This window comes from Leptosomus discolor, unplaced genomic scaffold, assembly GCF_034619465.1.
Source record: "Leptosomus discolor isolate bLepDis1 unplaced genomic scaffold, bLepDis1.hap2 HAP2_SCAFFOLD_35, whole genome shotgun sequence".
Taxonomy (NCBI): domain Eukaryota; kingdom Metazoa; phylum Chordata; class Aves; order Leptosomiformes; family Leptosomidae; genus Leptosomus; species Leptosomus discolor.
The window spans coordinates 522503-534659 of NW_028237764.1; the positions used below are offsets into that span (position 1 = coordinate 522503).

A 12157-nucleotide genomic window follows, 5' to 3' on the forward strand; every position below is an offset into this window, starting at 1 on the left:
CGGAGTTGTGGCCAGGGGTGGATGAGGAGATAGCTGCGTTTTTGGGTGAGAATGAAGGGGCAGGCTAGCATGGGAGATACTGTTGTGGGTGTCTGTTACAGGCCGCCTGACCAGGATGAGGAAGTTGGTGAGGCCTTGTACAGGCAGCTGACAGCAGCCTCACAATCACAGGCCCTGCTTCTCATGGGGGATTTTAACTCCCCAGATACTTGCTGGAAGGCCTACACAACCAGCCATTCACAGTCCAGGAGGTTCCTCCAGTGCATCGATGAGAACTTCTTGATGCAATTGGTGGATGAGCCAACAAGGAGGGGAGCACTGCTGGATCTCCTCCTCACTAACAAGCAGGGTCTGGTTGAAGCAGTAAAGGTCGAGGGCAGCCTTGGCTGCAGCAACCATGAGATGGTGGAGTTCAGGATCTGGTGTGGTAGGACCAGAATACCAAGCAAGATCACAACCTTGGACTTCAGCAGGGCCAACTTTGGCCTTTTCAAGCAATTTCTAGGTGAAATCCAATGGGATAGGGTACTAGATGATATAGGGGCCCAGGAAAGTTAGTTTGTATTCAAGGACAAGTTCTTCTAAGCTCAAGGTCTGAGCATCCCAGTGGGTAGGAAATCAAGAAAGAGAACCGCAGGAGACCCACATGGTTAAACAGGGAACTAATGGGCAAACTGAAGTGGAAGACGGGAGACTACAGATCTTTGAATGAGGGGATGGCCACTTGGGAGGACTGTAAGAGTGTTGTCAGAAGATGCAAGGAGGCAACTTGGAAAGCTAAGGCCTCCTTGGAGTTAAGCCTTGCAAGGGAGGTCAAGGACAAGAGAAAGGGCTTCTTCAAATACACTGCAGACAAAACTAACACCAGAGGCAATGTAGGCCCACTGTTGAATGAGGCGGATGCCCTGGTGACAGAGGATACAAAGAAGGTGGAGGTATTGAATGCCTTCTTTGCTTTTGTCTATGCTGCTGGAGACTGTCCTCAGGAGCCCCAGACCCCTGAGGACCCAGAGGAAGTCAGGAGAAAGGAGGAGTTTGCCTTGGTTGATGGGGAGTGGATTAGGGATCAGTTAAGCAAGCTGGACATAAACAAATCCATGGGCCCTGATGGGATGCACCCACGGGTGCTGAGGGAGCTGGCAGAAGTCATTGCTACACCACTCTCCATCATCTTTGGTAAGTCTGGAGAACAGAAGAGGTACCTGAGGAAAAGAAATGTCACTCCAGTCTTCAAAAGGGCAAGAAGGAGGACTCGAGTAATTACAGACCTGTCAGCCTCACCTCCATCCCTGCAAGTGTTCAAGACCAGGTTGGATGGAGCCTTGAGCAACCTTATCTAGTGGGAGGTGTCTCTGCCAAGGCAGGAGAGTTGGAACTAGGTGATATTTGAATTCCCTTGGAACCCAAACCATTACACGAGTCTATGATTCTATGTTTCCATCATTGACTTCTGCAAAGTCATTGGGAATCAGCAACTGGTGTTTCTCTTTAACGTGGATCCATCTGTTACTTTTGGGAGAACAGAGGTGTCCTTATCTTGATTGAACACTTGTTCTTCTCAGGAAGGGGAGGTGATAAGCCTTAGGTCTCGAGACAACGATGCAGCAATTACGCGGTAACAGTGTTCCTGTTTCCTAAGGCCTGTGCAATCTGGTGTGGTATTGTGGCATTAGAGGAGACAAGTTGTTGGTGAGGAGATCCTGAGACATGCCCTGAGGCAGCCAGTCCCTGGGTGTCAGGGTGTGTGGGCAGGTGCCTAGGGTGCTTATCACCTCCCAAACCCTGTTCTTTGAAGCCTGAAAAGGCAGGTAATCCCGCTCCATGGACACACTGCCTAACAGAAGGGTGCCTTGCCTACCGCAGTGAAACCCAGCAGCTCCAAGGGCTGTTCTGGGGCTTGGCCTGTGTCTATCGGTTCAGTGCTGTCAGAAGGACATGGTTGAGATACAGACCCAAGTCATCTCTGAGGATGCCATGGTTGTGACATGGACATGACACTGGATGACACCATGGTTGGGATGGGAACCCAAACCACACCTGAGGCCACCAGGGATGAGATAGGAACCCAACTCACTAGAAGAATCACCCCAGCAGTAAAAAAGAAGCCACACAAATACGGATGGGTCTGTACCACCTATTAGTAGGGCAGGAGAACAAGTTGAAGTATGAAGCTGTTCCTTGACATGGAAATAGAAGGAAGAATTGAGAAAAATCAGCAAAACCAGACCAAAACTACCAGGTCACTGAACTTGAGAGACCTTAGAAAAAAGCAGAAATATGACCAGTGCCAGACAGGCAAGCAGAGCAGTGCCTGGCTGCTGCGCTGCTGGAATGGTGAAGCACCAGTCAGGAGTTAGAGGATGAGGAAGCTCAACAGCTGGAGTCACTCACCAGGGACAAGGGATTTGACAGAGAAATCCCTGAGGAACATCAACACAACAAGCAAGTAGACCAGGTGCAATAGTTGAAGTGGCTGAGGTGGACCGAGACTGGGAACACAGGAGTTAACTAGTCATAACTTGGTGGAATCCTGTAGGGTCAGGACATCTAGGGAGAGCTTCAATGTCCAGATGGGCTTGAGATGGAGGGGTGAACTTGACAACCGAAGCCATTGCAGGTGTTATTCAGGAGTGTAACACATGCACCAGAATCAAGTGAGCCAAGCGAGCAAAGCCTCTGTGGTGTGAAGGATGGTGGCTGTGATATCAATCCAGAGAGGCCTCACAGATGGGTTATATCACACTGCCACGAACCTGCCCAGGCAAGTGCCATGTCCTTACTGTGGTGGAAGTGACAACCAGATGGTTGGCAACATGCCCTATGACCACCATGACCCACCCCCCAAAACGCCATCCTGGGCCTTGAACAGCAAGTGCTGTGGCACCCCAGAAAGACCTGAGGCAGACAGCAGGATTCCTTTATGAAACACCCTCAGAAGCCCCTGGGCCAGGGAACGTGGCAGTGATTGGGTGTGCCACATCCCCTGTCACACACCAGCCTCCGGAATGATTGACCGAGAGAAGGGACTGTTAAGGACAAGAGTGAGAGCAAAGGGGGCTGGGAAATACAAGCGGTGGGATGCAGAGTGGGCAGAAGCCACCTGCGTAGTTAATACGAGAGGATCGACTGACCGACCTGGCCCTGCCCAGACAAAAACCTGCGTATTGTAGATGGAGATAATGTCCCCATAATGCCTGTAGGGAACTGTCTGGGAAAGACAGCACAAATTGTCCCTCCCTCAGGAAATGACAAACCTGTTTGTGGGTTTGCTTTTGCTCAAGGGTGTGGGTACACTGCATTGATGTAAGGAAATTCTGATGTGTACCTCTAGTAGATTTAATCTGGTATTACGGTTTGAGGCTGGGCCGGCCACTAACAAATGAGATGCTCTCTATTAACTCCTCTCCCCTTCCAAAAGGGAAAAGGAGAGAGAGCAAGGGAGAGAGACTTTACGGTTTGGAAAAGAAAGCTGAAACGGCTTTAATGTAACAGTAACAATAAAAGAAAATATAATAATAAGGAAATAATGAAGTATAAACTATATGTACAAATATATACAACTAGACCCCAAACCAACACCAAACCCAACTCCCCCACTCCATCACGCTGAAGGGCTGGCACTGGGGCAGTCCCAGGCTGGACTGGGCAGCAGACAGGGAAGGGATGCAGGAGCTGGACTCAGGCCCTGGATTCAGGGATGCACTGATCGTGATCGACGACAGAAGAACAGAGTCCTCCTCAGATGTCGGCCATCGAAGAAGAACAGAGACCCTCGTGATCTCTCAGCTTTATACTCCTCCCAGCAGGTGCGACCTTTTTCATGTTTGCGACCCTTTTCACTCCCGGCACCCTAACATGGAGTAGAAGATTTACCAGTGACCTTGGTTGTTAGAAGAACAAGTATAAGCAAAGGCCTCTCTGCATCCCGTTCCTTGCTATGAACTATAAACATCAGGCCCTGTCACTGCTGCGAGCAGTCACTGTCTGGAAAAACAGGCTGCTGTTTCAGAAAGTGCCGTTAGTTAGAGAAGACTTAACTGAAAAGTTAAAGCACTAAAAGAGAATTAGTTCTGATTTAGCCCAAACCAGGACACCAGGGGATCCCAAGCTGTACAAACTCCCTTGGGTAAGGAATGAGCCTTTGAGTGAGTCCTCCTGGGTGACGTTCCTGGGCACCTGAAAGAGAAGAACATCTCCAAATGCAGGCGGCATGGACTCACCAAGGGCGCATCCTGGGACACACGTGGTGCTGCGCAGGGAGCCCTCCTGGGCCCTGTTCAGCTCAACACCTGTATCCATGGCCCAGAGGAGTCACCACGTTGAACAAGAACGAATGCCGCGTTCTGCACCTGGGGTGAAATCACGCCAGGCACAAGTACAGACTGGGAGAGCAGTGGCTGGAGAACAGCCCTGCAGAAAGGGATCTGGGCTGCTGGTCGACAGCAGGCTCGACAGGAGTCAGCAGTGTGCCCTGGCAGCCAAGAGGGCAAACTGCATCCTGGGGTGCATAGAATCAGAGAATCACAGCATGGTTTGGGTGAGAAGGGACCTTAAAGATCCTCTAGTCCAACCCCCCTGCCATGGGCAGGGACACCTTCCACTAGCGCAGGCTGCTCAAAGCTTCATCTAAGCTGGCCTTGAACACCTCCAGGGAGGGGGCAGCCACAGCTTCTCTGGGCAGCTATTTCCAGTCTCTCACCATACTCACGGTAAAGATCTTCTTCCTCATATCTAATCTAATCTAAATCTGCCTCTTTCAGTTTCAAACCGTTACCCCTCATCCTATCACTACACCCCCTGGTAAGGAGTCCCTCCCCACTTTTTCTGTAGGCCCCCTTTAAGTACTGGAAGGCCACTAGAAAGTTTTCCCAGAGCCTTCTCTTCTCCAGGATGAACAACTCGAACTTGTTGGATGGGCTAGGATGGGCCAGTAGGAACAGAAGCTGAAGATCTATCCTTGAAGTGGACTAAGCCCCTGCAATGACAGAGGCCAGGGACTGCCTGCGTGGGAAGCGGCTCTCTGTGGAAGGCTCTGGTGGTCCTTGGGTTTCAACAGGCAAAACATGAGCCATGAGCAAAGGTGGCCAACTGCATCCTGGGCTGTGAGCAGGAGCACAGCCAGTGGAAGGAATTAGCTCCCTCTGTTCAGCACTTTTGAAACCCTGTCCGGATTCCTTCTCTACTTTGTTACCACTGACAATGAGAGAGAGAGAGATTGGTAAACTGGAGGAAGTTCAGTGGAGGGCCACTGAGGCGGTCAGGGCTGGAGCACAAGTGCTTTGAGAAGAGCCTGAGAGCTTGGATTGTTCAGCCTTGAGAATGAAGATCTCGGGTGAACACACAGTGGTGTGGCTGACTCAGGCTCATGTCTGTGATCCAAGGCACAAGGACAAGAGGCAGTGGGTTGAAACAGGAAAGGGTCAGACCAGACACAGGGAGAAACTTTTTGACTATGAGGACAGTCAAGGGCTGGAAGCAGTTTCCCAGGGAGTCTGCACCAGCTCTGTGCCAGAAAGGGATCAAGGCTTGTTTAGATAAAGTCCTGAGTGATTTGTGCTGGCCCTGCTTTGGGCAGTATGTAGGTCAAGACACCTGCTGAGGTCTCTTCCAGCCTGAATGAGGCTGTCCTTCCTTCCCCTTCATGTTTTCAAATTAGGGAAAGCTCTCAGGTTCTCCCTGACCACAGGAGTAATTCAGATCAGGCGCTGGGCTGCTTCACAGGTGCCCCCAAACACCCCTGACCACATCCTCTCCCCAACTCAAATTCCTCTATTTTTTTATTCTAGTGTCCTCCAAAAAGGACCACCTACCCTTTTAATCTAGAAGCAAGTGACACCTCCCTGCACAGATGGTGGTGGAGGCAAATGCTTCTGCTGTGCCAAATGTTACAGCAGTGGCAACAGCCACAAACATTTCCCCAGAGCAGCCTCCTGGAGACACTGGCTGCTCATGGCTTGGGCGGGGGTATTCTTTACCGTGTAACCAACGGCTGGGTGGCCGGGCCCCAAGAGTGATGGTGAATGGACTTCAATCCGGTTGGTGGCTGGTCACAAGTGGGGTTTTTCAGGGCTCAGTATTGGGACTGGTCTTGTTTAACATCTTGATTGATGATCTGGATGAGGGGATCGAGTGCTCCCTCAGTAAACTTTCAGAAGACATAAAGTTGGGTGGGAGTGTTGACCTGCGGGATGGTAGGAAGGCTCTGCAGAGGGATCTGGCCAGGCTGGATTGATGGGCTGAGACCAATTGTATGAGGTTCAACAAGGCCAAATGCCAGCTCCTGCACTTGGTTCACAAAAACCCCACGCAGCGCTACAGGCTTAAGGATGAATAGCTGGAAAGCTGCCCGGCAGAAAAGGACCTGGGGGTGCTGGTCAACATCTGGCTGAACATGAGCCAGCAGTGTGCCCAGGCGGGCAAGAAGGCCAAAAGCATCCTGTCCTGTATCAGCAACAGTCATGTGAGGAGGAGCTGAGGGAACTGGGGTTGTTTAGCCTGGAGGAAAGGAGGCTGAAAAGAGACCTTATCGCTGTCTACAACTACCTGAAAGGAGGTTCAAGCCAGGTGGGGTTCAGTCTCTTCTCTCAAGTGACAAGTCACAGGAGAAAAGGAAGGAGCCTCAAGTTGTGCCAGGGGAGATTTAGATGAGATATTAGGGTAAATTTCTTCACTGAGTGCGTTGTCGTGCACTCGAACAGGCTGCCCAGGGAAGTGTTAGAGTCACCATCCCTGGAGTTCTTTAAAGGACATGTAGATGCGGCACTTAGTGACATGGTTTAGTGGTGGACGTGGCAGTGTGAGGTGAATGGTTAGACTTGATGATCTTAAAGGTCTTTTCCAACCTAAAGGATTCTATGATTCTATATTCTAAATGCCCCTATGCTGCTGTCAAGGCAGCAGCACAGACCAACGAGTGCTCAGGAGTTTCTTCTCATCAGGGGCCGGGCTGTCGAGGAGTGACTCAGCCCAAAATCTCATGGCCTTGGGTTTTTGAGAAAGCTTCTTCTCACAGCTGCCAGGTGGCCCAACAAACATGATGCTTGCTTGGATCTAGTGCTTGCCGACGTGGAAGAGCTGCTCAGGGATGTTAAAAGCAGAGTCAGGCTCTGTTGTAATGACCCTGAAATAGGGGCAGGTCCCAGATCCTGAGCAGAGTGTGAAAAGGACAGCAACAAGGGCAGACACAAGATCTCAGAGCTGTAGACTGTGGCCTGTTCGGGGGCCATTCGCTTGAGGATCTTCCGGACCGGAGCAGTGAAGGGCAGAGCACTGAGCAGGGCAGAGAAGCACTGAAGGGCAGAGCACAAGTCCTGAGCACTGAGCAGAGCTCAGTCCAGCTGGTCTTTAAGGACAGCCTCCTGCCATGGCCCATGGGCATGTCCAGGTGACTCTCTCAAGGGATTTCAAAGGCCCCAAGATGAGCTGGTGCTACGCAAGTTGCAGTTAAAGAAGAAACAAAGAAACTGTGGGGCCACTGTGGAATTTAGCAAGAGAAAGTGTGTCCTTTGTTTGGCTAGGATAGGGTTAATTTTCACAAGAAGCTGGGAGGGGGCACAGCCAGGACAGCCAAACCGAACTAGCCAAGCGGTATTCGATACCATGCTGATCGTAGAATCATAGAAATATTTCACTTGGAAAAGACCTCTAAGATCATCAGGTCCAACCATTATCCTCACACTACCAAGCCCAACACTAAACCATGTCTCTAAGCACCACATCTATACGTCATTTGAACACCTCCAGGGATGGTGACTCCACCACCTCCCTGGGCAGCCTGTTCCAATGTCTAACCACTCTTTCAGGAAAGAAATTTTACCCAATATCCGATCTAAACCTCCCCTGGCACAGCTTGAGGCCATTACCTCTTGTCCTGTCATTAGTTACTTGGGAGAAGAGACCAACACCAGCCTCACTGCAACTTCCTTTCAGGTACTTGTAGAGAGCAATAAGGTCTCCTCTCAGCCTCCTCTTCGCTAGGCTCAACAATCCCATTCCCTCAGGCGCTCCTCATAGGACATGTTTTCCAGACCCCTCCCCGGCTCCGTTGCCCTTCTCTGGACCCGCTCCAGGACCTCAAGGTCTTTCCTCTACTGTGGGGCCCAAAACTGGACACAGTAGTCAAGGTGTGGTATCACTGTGCTGAGTACAGGGGCACAATTGTGCCCTGTCACCTTCCATGTGTCCTGTCTAGTGATAGGACAAGAAAAGGTTATTCTCACGTCCATTTCTTTTTCTGACAGCAGAAATGACACAGCTGTCAGTCAGTGTCTGTGCCCAGCTGAGGGAGGGAACATCAGTGAGTCCTTCAGCCTGTTTGACAGCAGGTTCCCCTGGAGCCCCAGGGAAACCACAAGGGAGCCCAGAGGGGGCAGAGAAAGGGCTGCCTTGGGCTGCTCCCCTGCTGCTGAGCTGGGCTGGGCTCCTGGGGTGGGGGGAGCTGCTGGCAAGCAGGCAGAGCTGCAGGGAGACAGCTCTGCCCAGGAGCAGCTCCTGTGCAAAGCGCAGCAGGGCTGAGGGCACTGCCTGCAGGCACCAAGAGGAGAGAAGTGAGGCTGAGAGAGCTTAATGCCAGTCTGGAGGGGAGGATGCTGAGAGTTTATTGGAAAAGAAATTTTTACAGCCATCTACATGGTAAGTCTCTGGGATCAGGGCAATGCAGCTGGTGCTTCTGTAGGGCTATCCAAATCCTGGAACACCCCACAAGACATAGAGTCTTTCACGAGGATTCCAACAGTTTCTCTAGTGTAGAGGAGGAGGACGTGCTGCAGGTGAGGGACTCCCTGCTGCCCCACCAGATGCACCGGGCATGATGGCTGCCTTCTCTCAGGGACACCTGCGGGGTGTGAAGGTAGGTGTGCAGGCAGGGGTGCCCAGGGCTGCCCTTCAGAGCAGGGTCCCTGCCCCCCAGGGGCTGTGTGCCAGAGCAGGGACTCTGCTGTCTGCCAGGGTCAGCTCTCAGCCTGCCCAGGGAGCTCCCCACGGCACTGTGGGGAGATGCTGTGGGTGGAAGGAGTGACTCCCAGCAAGGGAGGCTCCTTCTGCTGGCAGGGGGGAACTGCGTGGGTCAGGGCTGCTCCCAGCTCCAGATCACCCCCACAACATTTGCAGAGGCTCCTTCTGGAAACAGCACGTCAAGGAACTGTTCACCTGAAAGGGAAGAAATCTGGGCTGTGAGTTTTGTCCTCTTGGTTTGCTGGGTGGGCAGGGAGAAATGGGAATTTCTTTCTGCGTTGTGCACCAGGCCTTGAGACCCCATTTGTTGTTGGGACTTGTCTGAGCTGCTCATTAACCCCTGCCCACACAGAGATGTCCCTGGGCAGAGCTCTGCTGCCAGGAGGTGTCTGCAGGGCAGAGCTGTGGACATGGCAGGTGGGATGGGGTCTGTCAGTGTGAAGAGGGAGGAGATGTGGGGACAGAGAAACAGGTCCTGGCCAAGACAAGCTCCAGGAAGCAGAGACATGGGCAGGGAGGAGGAGAGAACTGCTCCCAGACATGCTGTGGGAAGGGGATTCAGGCATATCCCTGCCATTCCCTTCAGTGCAGATGCTTCCCTGGAGCAACCCACTGGTCTCCTCACTCACGCAGCAGAGCCTCTGCCCTTAATGTCACGGGGATTTGGACATGAGTCGCCTTCCCAGCAACCTGACCACCACAGAGGAGACACGCTCAAGTGTCCGACTGCATCTCCCTCTCCTGCCTCCGCTGGCAGGGGGACTTTAGCATCTCATCTTCTCCCTGCTGCCCTCATTCTTGCTGTTACACTCATTGGTGTGGGGGATGGAGGACAGAAGTGCAGCTGAGACACCAACACGGCATGTACTGTTATTTTCCTGGTTTAGGCTGAGATAGAGCTGTTTCTTCTTCATAGTACCAAGAACAGTGCTGTGTTTTGGATTCAGTATGTGATTTGATATGAGCAGAAGGTTGATAGTACACTGATGTTTTTAGCTGTTGCTGAGAAATCAAGTGGAACAGGGTTTGCTCAGAAAATGCCACCTTAATTTCTCACTGGCTTTTCCTCCATGGACAGGTCCGCATGCTCAGGAGCAGCAAATGTCCAACGCCAGCACCATCACCCAGTTCCTCCTCCTGGCATTCGCAGACACACGGGAGCTGCAGCTCTTGACCTTCGGGCTCTTCCTGGGCATCTACCTGGCTGCCCTCCTGGGCAACGGACTCATCATCACTGCCATAGCCTGTGACCACCACCTCCACACCCCCATGTACTTCTTCCTCCTCAACCTCTCCCTCCTTGACCTGGGCTCCCTCTCCACCACTCTCCCCAAAGCCATGGCCAATTCCCTCTGGAACACCAGGGCCATCTCTTACTCAGGATGTGTTGCACAGCTATTTACATATGTCTTTTTTATGGCAGCAGAGTATTTTCTTCTCACCGTCATGGCCTACGACCGCTACGTTGCCATCTGCAAACCCCTGCACTACGGGACCCTCCTGGGCAGCAGAGCTTGTGTCCACATGGCAGCAGCTGCCTGGGGCACTGCTTTTCCCTATGCTGTGCTGCACACGGCCAATACATTTTCACTGCCCCTCTGCCAAGGCAATGCTGTGGACCAGTTCTTCTGTGAAATCCCCCAGATCCTCAAGCTCTCCTGCTCAGACACCTACCTCAGGGAGGCTGGGGTACTTGTGGTCGGTGCCTGTTTAGCCTTTGGGTGTTTTGTGTTCATTGTGGTGTCCTACGTGCAGATCTTCAGGGCTGTGCTGAGGATCCCCTGGGAGCAGGGACGCCACAAAGCCTTTTCCACCTGCCTCCCTCACCTGGCCGTGGTCTCCCTGTTTCTCAGCACCGCCATGTTTGCCTACCTGAAGCCCCCCTCCACCTCTTCCCCTGCTCTTGGCCTGGTGCTGGCAGTTCTGTACTTGGTGGTGCCTCCAGCAGTGAACCCCCTCATCTACAGCATGAGGAACCAGGAGCTCAAGGAAGCAGTGTGGAAACTGATCCAATGATACTTATTCCATCAGCAATAATCTGCCTCCTTCTCTGCAGAGTGCCCACGGTTTTGCCCAGAGTTTGGGCCAAGCTCTGGGGTTTTTCCCTTGGAGAATCACACTCAGAGGGAATTGCTTGGTTTCATGCCTCTTCTCCTGAGGAACTGACTTGTTGTGTCTGATCCTTGCAGAAGTAAAGACACTGTGTCAACCTGACCCTTGTAATAGCATCTCTGCAATAAAGGGGGATCTCCTCAGTTCAGTGCTTGAAGCCTGAGCTCTCCTTCTACAGCTGCCGCCAAGAGCAACCCAAGATTTGGATGGTAAAAGCATATTTTCTCCTTCTCTTCTCCCTGTGCTCATGGGCAGAACCTCACAGTAACACAGGGATCTTTTAAACACAAAAACTTGAGTGAAAAAATCTCTTCATGGTGTCCAGGAGCAGTGGAGATTGTAGATGAGCTCCCAGTCACCTTCTTGAAGGTACCACAGCTATGAAAGGGGCAATGGCAGATGTCCGTCCCTCTGGAAAGGAATCTGGAGAGACCAGGGGAGGATGGGGACTTGCCACATGCCGTGGGGAGGAGCAGAGAATGAGGACTCAGACAGTGAAACACCCTCTAAGTCCCACCAGAGTAAACCACTAAATGCAGGTATCCAGAAACAAGGACTCTGCAGTGTTGTGGGAGCCAGTGGAGATGCAGCAGGTACAGGGACAGAAGACCGGAGAGACGCGTGAGCTGCTGAGGAGCGCCAGGGCTCAGGTTTTGGTGCTGCCCTCAGGAGCGGGGCTGGCAAGGAGGCAAAGTGGGGCAAAGGCAGTCGGGGTGGGAGATCACCTACAGGATGGATGCAGGAGAGCCAGAGAGAGACTGGCGCCTGCTTCCTCATGCCAATGGCGCCATCTTCAGCCCTGGGGCTGCTGGGGATCTTGAGCCCCTTCAGAGAGGCTGCAGCTGTGGGGCAAGTGCCCAAAGCTCTGCAGCACCCTGCGGTGGGCACTGCTGTGGGGCCAGCCCAGACTGGGCTGCTCTGCTGGGGTGGGGAGAGGGCAGGGGTGGGGTGGAGAGCTGAGGAGGGGCTGGGCTGGGCTGCGAAGTGCTGAGGAGAGGAAAGCACCAATGTCAGCTGAGCTGGGTGACCATACAGAGGGAGGACACGCTCTAGTGGGCTTGTGGTGCAGAGCCAGGTCTCGTGGAGAAGGAAG

General features: G+C 52.5%; 1 pseudogene; it reads left to right on the forward strand.

Moving 5' to 3' along the window:
- The first annotated feature begins 10053 nt into the window (after positions 1 to 10053).
- Positions 10054 to 10989, forward strand: LOC147412893 (olfactory receptor 14A16-like; annotated as a pseudogene).
- Positions 10990 to 12157: the final 1168 nt, after the last annotated feature.